At 67.3% G+C, this 11,885-nt stretch overlaps 1 protein-coding gene across 4 annotated transcripts in view; it reads right to left on the reverse strand.

The window, feature by feature from the left end:
• The window catches only part of PDGFRA (platelet derived growth factor receptor alpha), a 33,394-nt gene extending 25,635 nt beyond the window's left edge, over window positions 1-7,759 (reverse strand). Inside the window, exon 1 of one of the 4 annotated variants that reach the window (XM_062198821.1) lies at window positions 7,559-7,758. The gene's annotated coding sequence lies outside the window, so the exon portion shown is untranslated. Of the gene's footprint in view, window positions 1-4,517; window positions 4,537-6,477; window positions 6,823-7,558 lie in introns of those variants that run through there. The other 3 variants (XM_062198822.1, XM_062198823.1, XM_062198824.1) reach the window with 3 other exon arrangements.
• Window positions 7,760-11,885: the final 4,126 nt, after the last annotated feature.

Here is an 11,885-nt window from a genome sequence, read left to right on the forward strand (position 1 = left end):
CAGAATGGGCAAACCAGAGAGCCCAGGGCACGGACCTGGGCTTGCCAGCCCGCGCTGTCGCCCCTGTAGTCGCCTGCTCCGTGTTTCCAGAGGCCACAGGCGCTACAGCCCAAGGGGTTGAGGGGCTGCACTTCCCCACCGGGGGCCCAGGCCCTCCCAGCACGCCCCCAGGGACCCCCGCCACCCACTGCTCTGTGGCAATGGTGACAGGGTCTCTATGTCCTCAGGAAGACAAGTGTATAGCACAGTGCCTCTGCTGATAACGACTCTCGTATGGGTGCCGCTTTGAGCCCTGGCTGCTCCCCTTCCCATCCAGCCCCCTGCAAACATGCGTGGGAAAGCAGCGGAGGGTGTCCCAAGTGCTTGGGCCCCTGCACTGGAAGGAGCTCCCGGCTCAGACTTGGCTGTTGCGAACCAAACTCCCACTAGCAGTCCCTCCAGGACACAGGCACAGTGCAGCTCTGTTCTCCCAGGGCCCCTCCAAGAGCCTGCTGCATTCAGAGCTGGGCTGAACGAGGCAGGACAGCCCAGGGCCCAGCCGTGTGGAAGGAGAGCCACAGAGACACAGGGCTAGAGAGAGAGCAAGCGGGGGGGATATGTGCCCAGAGCCTGGGGCTGGGGGACGCCGCAGATGTGGCGAACCCCGAAGAGCCTGCAGAACCCCGAGTTTCCCGACAAAATCTGGGGAAAGGAGGAGCGGGAGGGACTGGCACTGCACAGCCACGACCCATACAGGGGCTCCTCCCCGGTTCCCACACCCAGGCGCGGACCAAGTGCTCTGGCTGAGGTCGCCGCCCAGGGGCTGCTACTGGCTCACAGGAGTCGGGTGCGCAACCCTCACCCACAGGAGGTCAAGCTGAGGGCCCAAAGCCGCCACGCAGGCTCGACCTTGGGCACCGCGGTCCCCAAGGTGCGCCCCGTGCATGCCATGGGACTAGATCCGCCTCTCCCCGGAGCTCGCAAAGCAAGACGCCAGGACACGACTTTCCAGGAAGCTAGCTTCAGAAGGGGAGGGCAGAATTCTGCCTGGGACTGGGTCTGGCCCCAGGTGGGCTGCGTAGACCATGGCCCAAGTGTGGGCTTTGGCATCCGATGGGCACTTCCACTGGATGGTGACCTAGTTACAGAAATCTTGATTTATCCCGCGTTGACTTCTATGGGGGAAATGGAGGGGATGCCGGAGGAGACACACTGGCCAGTGGGGGCGGATGGCCGGAGAGAAAAACGTGAGAGGAAGAGAGCCAGTTATTCCCTGAGCCCAAGTTGTCGTGGGTGCTGGTAAGAGCGCCAGGACACAGCTGATCTTAAGAAGTGGCAGTGGGTGGGCGTCTGGGGCCACAGGCACGCGACCTCTTGGGTAAGGGCTCAGCTCTGCTTCCAGTCCAGCCTCCTGCTAGTGCAGACACTGAGAGGCAGCGGCGCTGGCTCAGGTGCGTGGGTCCCTGTCGCCCAGCCACGTGGGGGAGCCCTGGAAGGCGTTCCGCGCTCCTGGCTTTAGCCCCGCCCCAGCTCTGGCTGCGGCCAGCATGTGTTTGGGGACTAAACCAGCGGATGGAAAATCTTCCTGCCTTTTTAAAGTGAAGATAACAAATAACGTTTTTCGATGGCAGCTGAGGCTCACAGCAGGTTAGCAAAGGACAGAGCCAAGTCCCACCGCTGCGGCACAGCCAGGTTCTGCAGTACCTGGTCTCCCACGGCAGGGCTGTGTTTCAGCCTTGTCCTGACCCCTCCCCACTATCTACAGACAAGTATGGTAGGGGCTGGGGGACCCTGTTCCACTCTTCCTCGGGCTGGGCTGAGGGCTCTTTTGAGGGTCCCAGTGTGGGCCAGAGGCAGGACCACCTGCGCTGGAGCTGCTGTGTGTGTGTGTGCACATGCGCACATGTGCCTGCCACAGCTAATCCACTTAGTGTGCTCCAAAGCGAGCCCAGGGGCCACTGGGTGCTTGGCTTCTGCCCCTTCCTGGTTCCCCAGCAGGCCCTGCCAGGCGGGCAGCTTGTGAGACTCCCCAAGCTTCAGAGGGGGCGCAGGGGAGGGGTCTCAGCCCGCACCAAACCTCCCCATGGGTGTCCAGAGCCCGTGGGGCTGCCCCCGTGAGCATCACGCCCTGGCACAAGCAGCAGCAGAGGACACGGAGCCTCCAGGGGACTGCGTGGGTCTCAGGTCCCGGCTCCCCTTGCTCCCAGGCCAGCACTCCTGGCAACGACACTGACTCGTATGTGACCGCCCAGGTCTTGCCTCGCCCGGTGAGTGGCCCTCTGGGGTCGACCCTAGGAGCGGAGGCTCACCCTGGGGACCCTGCCAGAGGTGGAGGCACAGCAATGGGCCACCGCAGGGGACGGCAGCAGCAGCAGGAGCAGCAGGGAGCCGTGGTGGGCTGATGCATGCCTGCTCTGACGTCCCAGCTACGTCCCAGCCGTCTCACCCACAGCACAGACTTCCGTCTCCATCCCCACCCTCCGAAGCCGCTCCAGCAAGAGAGCCCAGCAACGCAGTTTGCCCCAGGCGCACTCCGGGCAGGTGACAGGCCTGTGTCCCCTCCCCCAGTCCTTCTCCTCTCTCGGGAGATGGCACCCAAATCACATGGAAGGGGCTTCTGACATCTGACACATCTCGTTCAACCCCACCTCTTCCTCTGCAAACCAGGGCTGGGGGCAGGAGCGAGGCTTCGTGTACGCCCACACCCAGGCCAGTCCTCTGCTTCCCGCCCATGCCTACCCTGGGGGGGCAGCAGGTGTGTGTGGCTCAAGTACCCGGCTGCTGTCACCTTTGTGGGAGACCCAGAGTGAGTGCCAGGCGCCTGGCTCTGAAGGGCAGTGAACCAGCAGGTGGACAGTCTCTCTCTCTCTCTCTCTCTCTCTCTCTCTCTCTCTCTCTCTGCCTTTCAAATACAACGGAAATAAGTTTTTTAAAAAATGTTTACGTCGAGGCTCGCTGGCTGGCACTGCAGGGGCTGGTGTGCAGCTCGCCGCAAGCGCTCCAGGTTTTTTGGTTCTTGTTTGTTTGTTGCCTTTCTTCCTGCAGAATCCTGGGATGCTTCGGATACAGCAAGCTCCTCAGCGGCTCCTTGGGCTTCTCCTTGCTAAGAAAGCGGGAGCTGCCCTGCCTCTCTGGCTCTGACGTCCAACTCCCCGGGGCCACTCCCACAGCCCTGGGAGCTCCCACCTGTGCCACGGCCACTACCGCCTTCTCCTGGATCACCTCAAACAGAAATAAGCCGCCAGGGACAAGGGGCTCGGCTGCACAGGACAAGGGCAAGCCAAGCCGGACCCGTTCTCCTGCGCTGCACGGCGCCTCCCGCGGCACAGCCAGGGACACCGACGGTCACCCCGCCCCGGCGTGATTAAAGACCACAGGAGGCGCTGTCGGGGGCCCCAAAGCCACCGAGGGCTTCAAACCTCAGATGCCCGAGGTTCGGCTAATTCCAGCTCTGCTGAGTTAATTCTAACTGTGGAAATTACACGGCTTGTTTTTCCCTCTGCGACCAATGCTCTCCTGGGTCTCACAGCTTCAGCCCAGGCAGCCCGAAGGAGCGCATGGGTGGCAGCGGGCTAGTGTCCCCGCCGGGGAGGGGCACGCAGGAGCCCTGCGGCCCACCAGGGCCTGCTGCTGTTTTGCCTTCCCAGCGCGCGGCTGCACATTCCAGCGACGGGTGTGGGCTGGGACAGTCCTGGCTCAAACCTTTTCTGTCCCAGTAATGGAGCCAGGGAAAGCAACGACAACACTTGCATTGGACTGTCCCCAAACTGCTGTGGCTGCAGAAGCCAGATTCAGGAGCAGCAGCTCGTGGCGCACTGGTCGCCAAGAGGCCAACACCAGGTCTCCTTACCCGCAAACAGGAACACACACCCACCCGCCTTCCTCACAGGTGTGCTAGGATAACCAGGTACGGCAGGTGAACGCCGCTTTGCACATCAATGCAAAAGATGGATAATTGCCTTCACAACCAAATAAAAAAAATACACAAAATCCACAGAATACACGCTGTCTGTGCACCGATTCTTGCAGCTTCAAGGAAAATTTAACGGAAACATCCTCCGAGCGTTGCTCCTGGGTGGACCCGCGCCCTCCCGAGACGCCAGGGCCACGGCAGCTCCCGAGAACGGCCAGCAGGTGGCAATGTTGCTCCGAGGATGCGCGCCCCCCGGTTCGCCGCCGCCACCAATTCGGAGCTGCACACCCATCTCGTTTGCAACCCTTTCTGGGGTAGCAGTTCTAAGTGTCGCTGGTGGCCGCGGTGGAAAGCCCGCGGAGGGGGCGCAGGGATAGGAAAACCACCGCCGAAAGCGCCTGGAGCTCCCCGAGCACCCCCTACCCCCGGCGCCCGCGAGCATCGCGCGGGGTACGGGCCAGACCGCCGGGCGTCAGCGGTCTTCGCCAAAGCGCACGCACCGGCAGCCCTCGGACCGCGCCCGGCGGTGGCGGCCGCCCCTCGCCCGGGAGCCACGACGACGCCCCCCGCCTCCAGCCCACGCCAGGGACCCCGGCAGGGGGCGCGGCAGCCCCGCGGGTCTTACCCGGTTCCTTCCTCGCTCGCCCGCCGCCCCGCACTCGGGGCTCCCGCGCCCCGACAGCGCCGTCCGCAAGCCCTGCCGGTTCTGGGCCGGCACCGCTCGGCCCCGGGCGCCGTGGGGCCCCGCCACGCCCGCTTGCCCAGCCGCCCACGCCAGCAACGCCGCGGCCGCCGCCGCTCCCCCGCGTCTCCGGCGCCCCGAGGTCGGCGGGGACCCCGGGCGATGCGTGGCGCGGCCGCTCGCCCCTGCGCGCCGCGCCCCCGGCCTCAAAGCCTCCGCGCCCCGGGCGAGACGCTGGGCGTTTGCATTGTTTTCGACGGAGACCTGCGAGGCCCGGGCGGGGTGGAGGCGCCCAGGGGGCCGGGCCGCGGTTTAGGGTTACAGGCGCACGCCAGCGCCTCCTACGGGCCGGGCCACGGTGCGGGGAGGCCGCGCGGCTTTCCAGAACCCGCGCTCGGCGGCGGCGGGGAGCGGCGTCCCCGGTGCCAGGTCCCCCGTCCTCTCCTGTCTCCCGCCCTCCGAGCCACCCCGGCTCGCGTCTCAGAGTAAAACAAAAGGACTTGCCACCGAGCCCCCTCCGCGATTCGGGCACCGCGGGTCCGGCCCTGCGCCCCGCGCGGTCCCCGAGGGCTGAGGCGGGGTCGGGCCGCTGGGGACGCCGAGCGCCGCCGCACCGTCGGGGCCCCGAGCGGGCGTGCCGCGCTCTCCCCAGCAGCACCGCTCCTCCCCCGGCCACTCGGACGCCGGGCGCAGCCGCCGGAGGGCCAGAGGTCCCGCCCGGCGCGGTCCGCAGGAAGGCTCCGGCCACAGCGTCCCAGCGCGGCGCGCCGCCCACGGCCCGTCGCCAGGAGGCACCGAGCGGGCGGGCCGCGGCGCCAGACGCGTTTGCGGCTCCCGGGCCCTGTCCGACGCCCCTCCCCCGCATCCCGCCGCAGCTCACGGCCAGGAGCCCGACCTCCGCTGAAAGCCACCGCCGGCCCCGGGACCCGGGCGAGCGCGCAGCCGTCCCCGCTGGCTCCCGCGGGCGAGGTCCCGCTGCGCTGGGGGTGGAAGCAGAGCGCGAGGCAGGGGCTGGCTGGGGCCCTTCTAAGGGCGCAGGCCGAGGGGGCCCGCGCTCGGGCCCTCCGAGTTGGGAAGGGGCGCGTGAAAGCCCGCGGCCGCCCCGCCTCGCGCTGAGTCCAGGGGCTGTGCGCGGCCGAGGGCTACCGGACCCCGTCGGCCCTGGACGCCGCCTCCCGCTGCAGAGGCCGCCGAGCGGCGATCCAGGGCGACCGCGGCGAGGCGAGCGGGTCCAAAACATTGAGCAATCCCGCCGCGGAGCCAAAGAGCCATTTCCCACCCCGCCCAAGCCCCGGGCTTCTGCAGGCAGCTCGGCCCGGACCCGGCGGCCCTCACCCCGGAGCTGGAGTGAGCGTCACCTTGTTGGGGGGCGCTTTGCGCGCCAAGCCCGAGGTCCTTGGCAGGGGCTGCGGGCGCAAGGCGCGGGCCAGGCGTGCCAGCTGCGGCAGAGACGGGCAGGGGACCGCCACCGCGCTTCCCTGCAGGCGGCTGGCAGCTCCGCGCACCTGGCCAGGCGGCCCGGACTCCTTCTCGCCCCGAACTGGCCGACACCCTGTCCACACAGAACCGCTGATCCCAGCTGTTTCGGGGCCAAGCGGACGCCGCCCGCTCCCTTGGCACTGCCAGGAGTTAATCTCACGTGCAAAACAAAAACAAAAAGCCCACGATTTCCATGGGGACAGACGGCGGCACGAGGAGGGGTGCGTGTGGACGGCTCCGAAGCGAGCAGGGAGGCTGGGACACGGCTGCTGAGAACCAAGCGACGCGGGGAGAGTGCAGGCGACAAGCGCCACGCATCCCCAAGCCGAGAGGGGCACGGCCCCGGCCACCGCGGCGGCAGCAAGGCGAGGGGCCGGAGGCAGGGGGCCAGGGCGGCTCACCTCCCACTCTCCTGCCTTCTTACCTCGCACCGATCGCCTTCGTCCCGAGGCCACTGACGTTCCTCCTCTAAGTTCTTAGAGCCTGTTCGTCGTTCCAGTCTGCGGCCCAGCCCCAGGTTTTGCAGGAGCCACCCCGCCAAGGCGGCGGACGAGCCCGGACCGGTGGGGGTGGGGACCACCGCGCACGGCGAGGACCCCTCAGAGCGTCGTTCCAAAGTCCTTAAGTCCCAGCTGCTGGAGCGCGAGGTGATGACGACTTCTTCACTCCAGGCCAAATGTGTTTGTCATTACGCCAGACTGCTCGCCTGCGGCGCCCCCGCACCAGGGCGCACAGCCCGAGCGCTCCAAGGGGCCGGCGCCCGCTCTCCGTCGCCGCTCACGGGCCGCACAAACCGCTCGGGAGCTCCCCGCACCCTCGCCCCAGCCTGGGCGCTTCTGCCTGCCCCGCAGCCGCCGCCACCAGGCTGGGTCTGGCCCCGGTCCGCAGCGGGCGCAGCGCCGTCCAGCAATCACTCGCGCTCGGCTGGCGCCATGTGCACCGGGGGGGCTGCTCCCGAGGTGCGGCCGCCTCCCGCCGAGCCCCGCGCGCCTCCCGCGCCCGGTTGCCCCGCGGCGCTCCACACCGCCGGCCGCCGCGCCAGGAATGAAAACACTCATTAAACACCTGTCGCCTTCCAAGACCCACTGCCAAGAGGAGCGCTCACACCCCTGCGTCCACCCCCAGCGCGGTATCCACGAACACCGCCCCCGCCCCGAAAAGAAACCTCAAAAATGTAAGCCTAAACAATTTGACTGGGAGGCCATAGGGTTGCCAGAAAAACACCGCTTTCAAAAATAAGTCTGGAAAAATGTGTGCGCTTTCTTTTTTTTTTTTTTTTTTTTTTTAAATCAGCAGACTCTGTAACTCGGGTTCTCCCTCCCCTCCCCCTCCGCCGTTCTCCCCCCCCCCCCCTCCCCGGGAGGTTTATTCGGAATTCACCCGCCTCGGGACGCACCGACTGCGACCCAGCGCTCCGACGCTGGAAGCTACTTCGCGTCCTCCAGCCCCAGCGTGCGATCAGGGACTTCCCTGTGGAACAAAAATCCCTTTTCTCTCTCCCTTACCTTCTCCTCCGATGTCACTCCACAATGAAAATCCTACACATGGGGTAAAAGTGAGTCCACGGCCTGCGCTCTGCGCCCGCTGTCGCCTGCTCTGTTTCTGCGCCGCTCGCTCCCAGCGTAATGAGCTCAGAAACCGCGTTTTGTAATTGATTCAATGTTATAGTCCATCCTTCTAAAACTAATCATTTGCTCTAAGTAAATAGCTGTCAGGAAATGAAGCCCCCCCCCCCTTGGCCTCTTCAAAATAAAAGTTTCCCCGGAGCTCCCTGCGCTCCGAGTCTCTGCGTCTCCGCGCGGCGCCCTCGCCTTTTGCTCTTACGCAATCAGGGGGTCCAGTCCCACCCCCCCCCCCGATTTCGACAACAACTGGGGAGGGGAGGGGGCGGGGAAGCGGGCCAGATGGGGTGGGGGTGGCGTCAGGGGGGAGGTGTCGCCGCTCTGCCGGGAAAGAGGGTTCGTGAGCCTGCAGAGAGCCCTAGCATCTCCAGAGCCACTTTGCCTCGCAACCCGGGGTCTGTTTTCTGGCGCTGCAAATAGTTTTGTATTCTCTTTGAAAAGAACAACAGGAACACATAAAACTCCGAGTCCGCGCCCAGAGAGAATATAAATCTGGAGTGAGAGATGTCCCTTTCGTACTAGGCTCCTGGCCCAGCTCGAAACGGGACCCTCGGGAGCGGTCTCCGAGTGGCCGTGCTGTTTTGGGCTGGAGGTCTTTGACGGAAAGTGCGGCGGAGCTGCTAATCCCTTAATGGGATTAAGCAAACTGCCGAGTCCGATGGGAGGATGATGGGTTTTTCAAAGGCTGGGTGGAGTCTGAAGTGGGGTCCAGAGAATGGAGGGTCTGTGTCGTTGGCCGGGGACGGTCTTCCGCAGGGCGACCTTTGCGCCCTCGGAGCCACGTATCTCGTTGCGCCTTTGTTTTGGGCGAGGCCGGGGGCCCGGGGGCTCCGGCTCGGGCGTCGGGGCGGTGGTCTACGCAAGCCCGCGGGCGGCGTGCGTCCGACTCTGCCCGTGCGCCCCCGGAGTGGCCAGCGGGGCTCCTGACCCAGCGCCGCCCGACGCGAGGCCCGGGACGGCGCCGGCAAGGGACGATCCTGCGCGCGAGGGAAAGGGGGCGCTGGCGCTCCAGCAACCGGAGCCGGGCGGAGCGGGGCTGCGGAGCCATGGTGGGGGAGGGGAGCGCGTCCCCTCCCCGGCTCGCCCTCCTCCCCAGCGGGCGGGCGGGGGGCGCCAGCCTTTATCCTCCCTGGCGCGCGCGCGCGCGCGCACTCCAAACAGCCGGGGCGGGCGAGCTGCTTCCCGCACGTCGAGCAGCCCACACCGCAGGGCCCGAGAGGGGCGCGTCGGCAGCGGACAGGCGGGGTTCGCCGAGCGGGGCTTGCAGGGGGGCAGGCCGGGGCCTCCGCGCGCCCGCCTCTCGCGCGTCCTCAGCCCGGGTGACTGCACGGCTCGCTCGCTATTACTTCCACATGTTCCTTCAGGAAGCCGTGGCAGGCAGATATATGAACAGCCCGTTGTTCGGAATGCGCACAGGATACCGTAATGCTTGTAGAAAACGAACGGCCGCTAGCTACGCGCCCACCCCCAGAAAAAGCAACAGGGGCCCGCAGACCCCGGCCTCGCTGGGACGCGGGCTCGGGGCTCGGCGGCGGACGGCGACCTCGCGGGTCGCTCCGGAGCCGCTCGCGGGGACCCCCGAGGGGCATCCCGGGGCCGCAGCTCCCCGGGAGCCGAGAGCGGCGACAGGGATGCGCGGACCAGCCTTGGCTACCCTCTGGTAGCGATTACCTGCCTAATTGGAACGCTGCCTTTGTTGTGATCATTAACGAACGGCTGCTAAAGGTTTCCATGTGTGACATTCTCCCAGGTTGAAAGGCCCGGGGCGCTGACGGCGCGGCTAGCGCCCCGGTGGGGGGGCGGCAAATGGTCGGGGGGCGGCAGGGGCCAGATTTCGCCCGCTGCGGACGGACGGAGAGGAGGCCGAGGGGGCTGGCCATCTGCTGCCCCTGGAAAGCAAAATAAACCCGGTGGCCGGGCGCCGCGGCGGGCGGGAGGTCCCCGCAGCCAGGCGGCGGGGGTGGGGGGTGGAGGGGCGAGGCCAGCGCGCCCCGCCCTTGCTCGAAGCCCGGTCCGCACCGCGCCACCCGCCCTGCCCGGGCTCTGGCGCGGCCGGGGTCGCCCTACGCTCCTTCCACGTGGCTCCCTCGACGCCCAGGGCCCTGGGTGGTCCCGGGGCTGCAGCCGGCGGGAAGTGTGGCCTGGCCGGGGCGAGCCACAGGGGACAGGGCGGGGGTCCACTTCTGCGCCCACCCGTGCGGGGATCGCGACTTTCCGACCTCCTGGGCCTTTTTCTGGAGCGTCCGTGGAGGAGTTAGGAATGAGGCTGCCTGCTCCAAGGCCGAGCGGGGGCCTGCGTGGGGCCGCGGGCGTTGGCCTTGGCCTGGCGTGTCCTGGCCGGCTGGACGCAAGGTTAACGCGAGGCCCCGCGGAGGAGCCCGGCCTGCGGTGCGGGCCCCGCCAACCTCTTGGAGCCGACCGCCTTGGGCCTGGTAAACAAAAAACAACTCCGGCCCGGCCGGGCCCCGCCCTGCGCTGCCCGCGGGTCTGGCCCCCGGCGCCCCGAACCGCGCCGAGCGCCCGCGGGCCGGGCCTGGGCCTCGGGGGCGTGGCCCGCGGAGGGGGCCTGGGCATCTGCTCCCCACCCCCACCCCGATCCCGTCTTTTCTCCTGGAATTCGCGAGGTCCCGTTGCTCTCGGAGACTTCAGAAGCCAGGCCGTTAGTGGGGAAAACCGCACTGAAGCAAACCTGTGAAGTTGTCTTCCCCACCCCCAGGGGCGCCGGCGCGGGGGGATGGGGGGCGGGGCGGGCTGGGGGAGGTCTCGGCTCCGGATTTGAACAGCAAGGGCCGTTTGGTGGCTCGCGGGAGAGCAAGGCGCTGACCACCCCACTTCCACCCCTGGCCCTCCCGGCTGCCGCTTCCGGAGCCCCCAGCCCCTGTGCTCGGGCCCGCCCCTGCAGACGGGTCCGCGGGTTCGGGGTTCACAGGGCCCCGAGGCTTGGCCCGCAAGTGGGGCGTGGGCGACCTGGAGGGCGTTCACCCCGTCTCGGGCGCGCGCGTCGCTCACCTCCAGTTGCTGCGGTAGCCGGGCCCGAGGGTGCAGCGTCTGCCTTGGGCTCCTTGGGGGGCCCTCCTTCGGGGGGGGGGCTGTGTCAGGGGTCCTCACGCCGCAGGCTGCCCTGGGTGCGAGGCCCCGAGCTTGCGCGGTGGTCCAGCCCAGCCGGGGCGGGCTGCGAGCCCCCCCGGAGCCGACTCTTGGGGACCCCCGCTTCCTGGATTTAGAGATGCGATGGTCCCCCTTCCTCCCAGCGCCTTCTCCTTAGGCCTGGGGTTTGGGTTGCTTTTAATTTGAAAGCCGGCGTGCGGGAGGCGGGGGCAGGGAGATGGGGAGGTCTGCAGTTTATTAGGGGCCTCAGCCGTCCCGTTCTGCAGCACGCAGCTGTGGCTGGGGAGGGAGGAGGGCTGGCTCCGGTGAGGTCAGCCTGCCTCTGGAGAGGGGCCCTTGTGCTCTCGGAGCCCCGCGGTGGAGGGAAAGGAAGAACTGGGCGGAGGGGCCCTGCCGCGCGCAGTCAGGTGGGCCCGGGGCCCACTCCACGGAGTTCATCAGAGAACATCGCAAGCCAGCGAGGCAGGCTCCCGATCACCAGTGAGCACTGGGATTTCGCGCCGGAAGGACTCGCTGAGCCCCGGCTGCCCAGGGCTCTACAGCAGCGAAGCCTGGGTGAGCGGTCAGTGAACGCCAAGTGGCAGTGCTGGGCTTCCAGCGAGGCTGGAGGTGCGCGGTGAGGTCACAGCGCACAGGAGAGCGGGCACCAATCGGAGGTCCCCAGAGGCTTCCTGGAGGGGAGGCCGCATCCCGTGGAGCCTAGGAGGGTGACGCTGGGGAGCAGCCTGTGGAGGTGAGCAAGCCCCTGAGGTCAGCCGGGGGCGAGCGAGCGGCTGGGCAGAGGGGACTTCTGGGAGGCAGGGCGTCTGTGCTGTGATCAGATAGGAGGGAGTGGGCAGGAGTGAGGGAAGCAGCAGGCACGGCGCTGGCAGGAGATGGGGTCCCTGGCGTGGGCAGGGGCTGGTGCTGTGTTGGGGAACGACCACGAACAACACAATCAGGAAACAAAATACTTCTAGCATGAAGCATTTGAAAAAGCCGCTAGGGCAGGTGTTGGGGCACCCTGGGTTAAGCCGCCACCTGCAACGCTGGCACCCATATGGGTGCTGGTTCCAGTCCCAGCTGCTCCACTTCCCATCCAGTGCCCTGCTAACGCACCTGG

Source organism: Lepus europaeus, chromosome 8, assembly GCF_033115175.1.
Source record: "Lepus europaeus isolate LE1 chromosome 8, mLepTim1.pri, whole genome shotgun sequence".
NCBI lineage: Eukaryota > Metazoa > Chordata > Mammalia > Lagomorpha > Leporidae > Lepus > Lepus europaeus.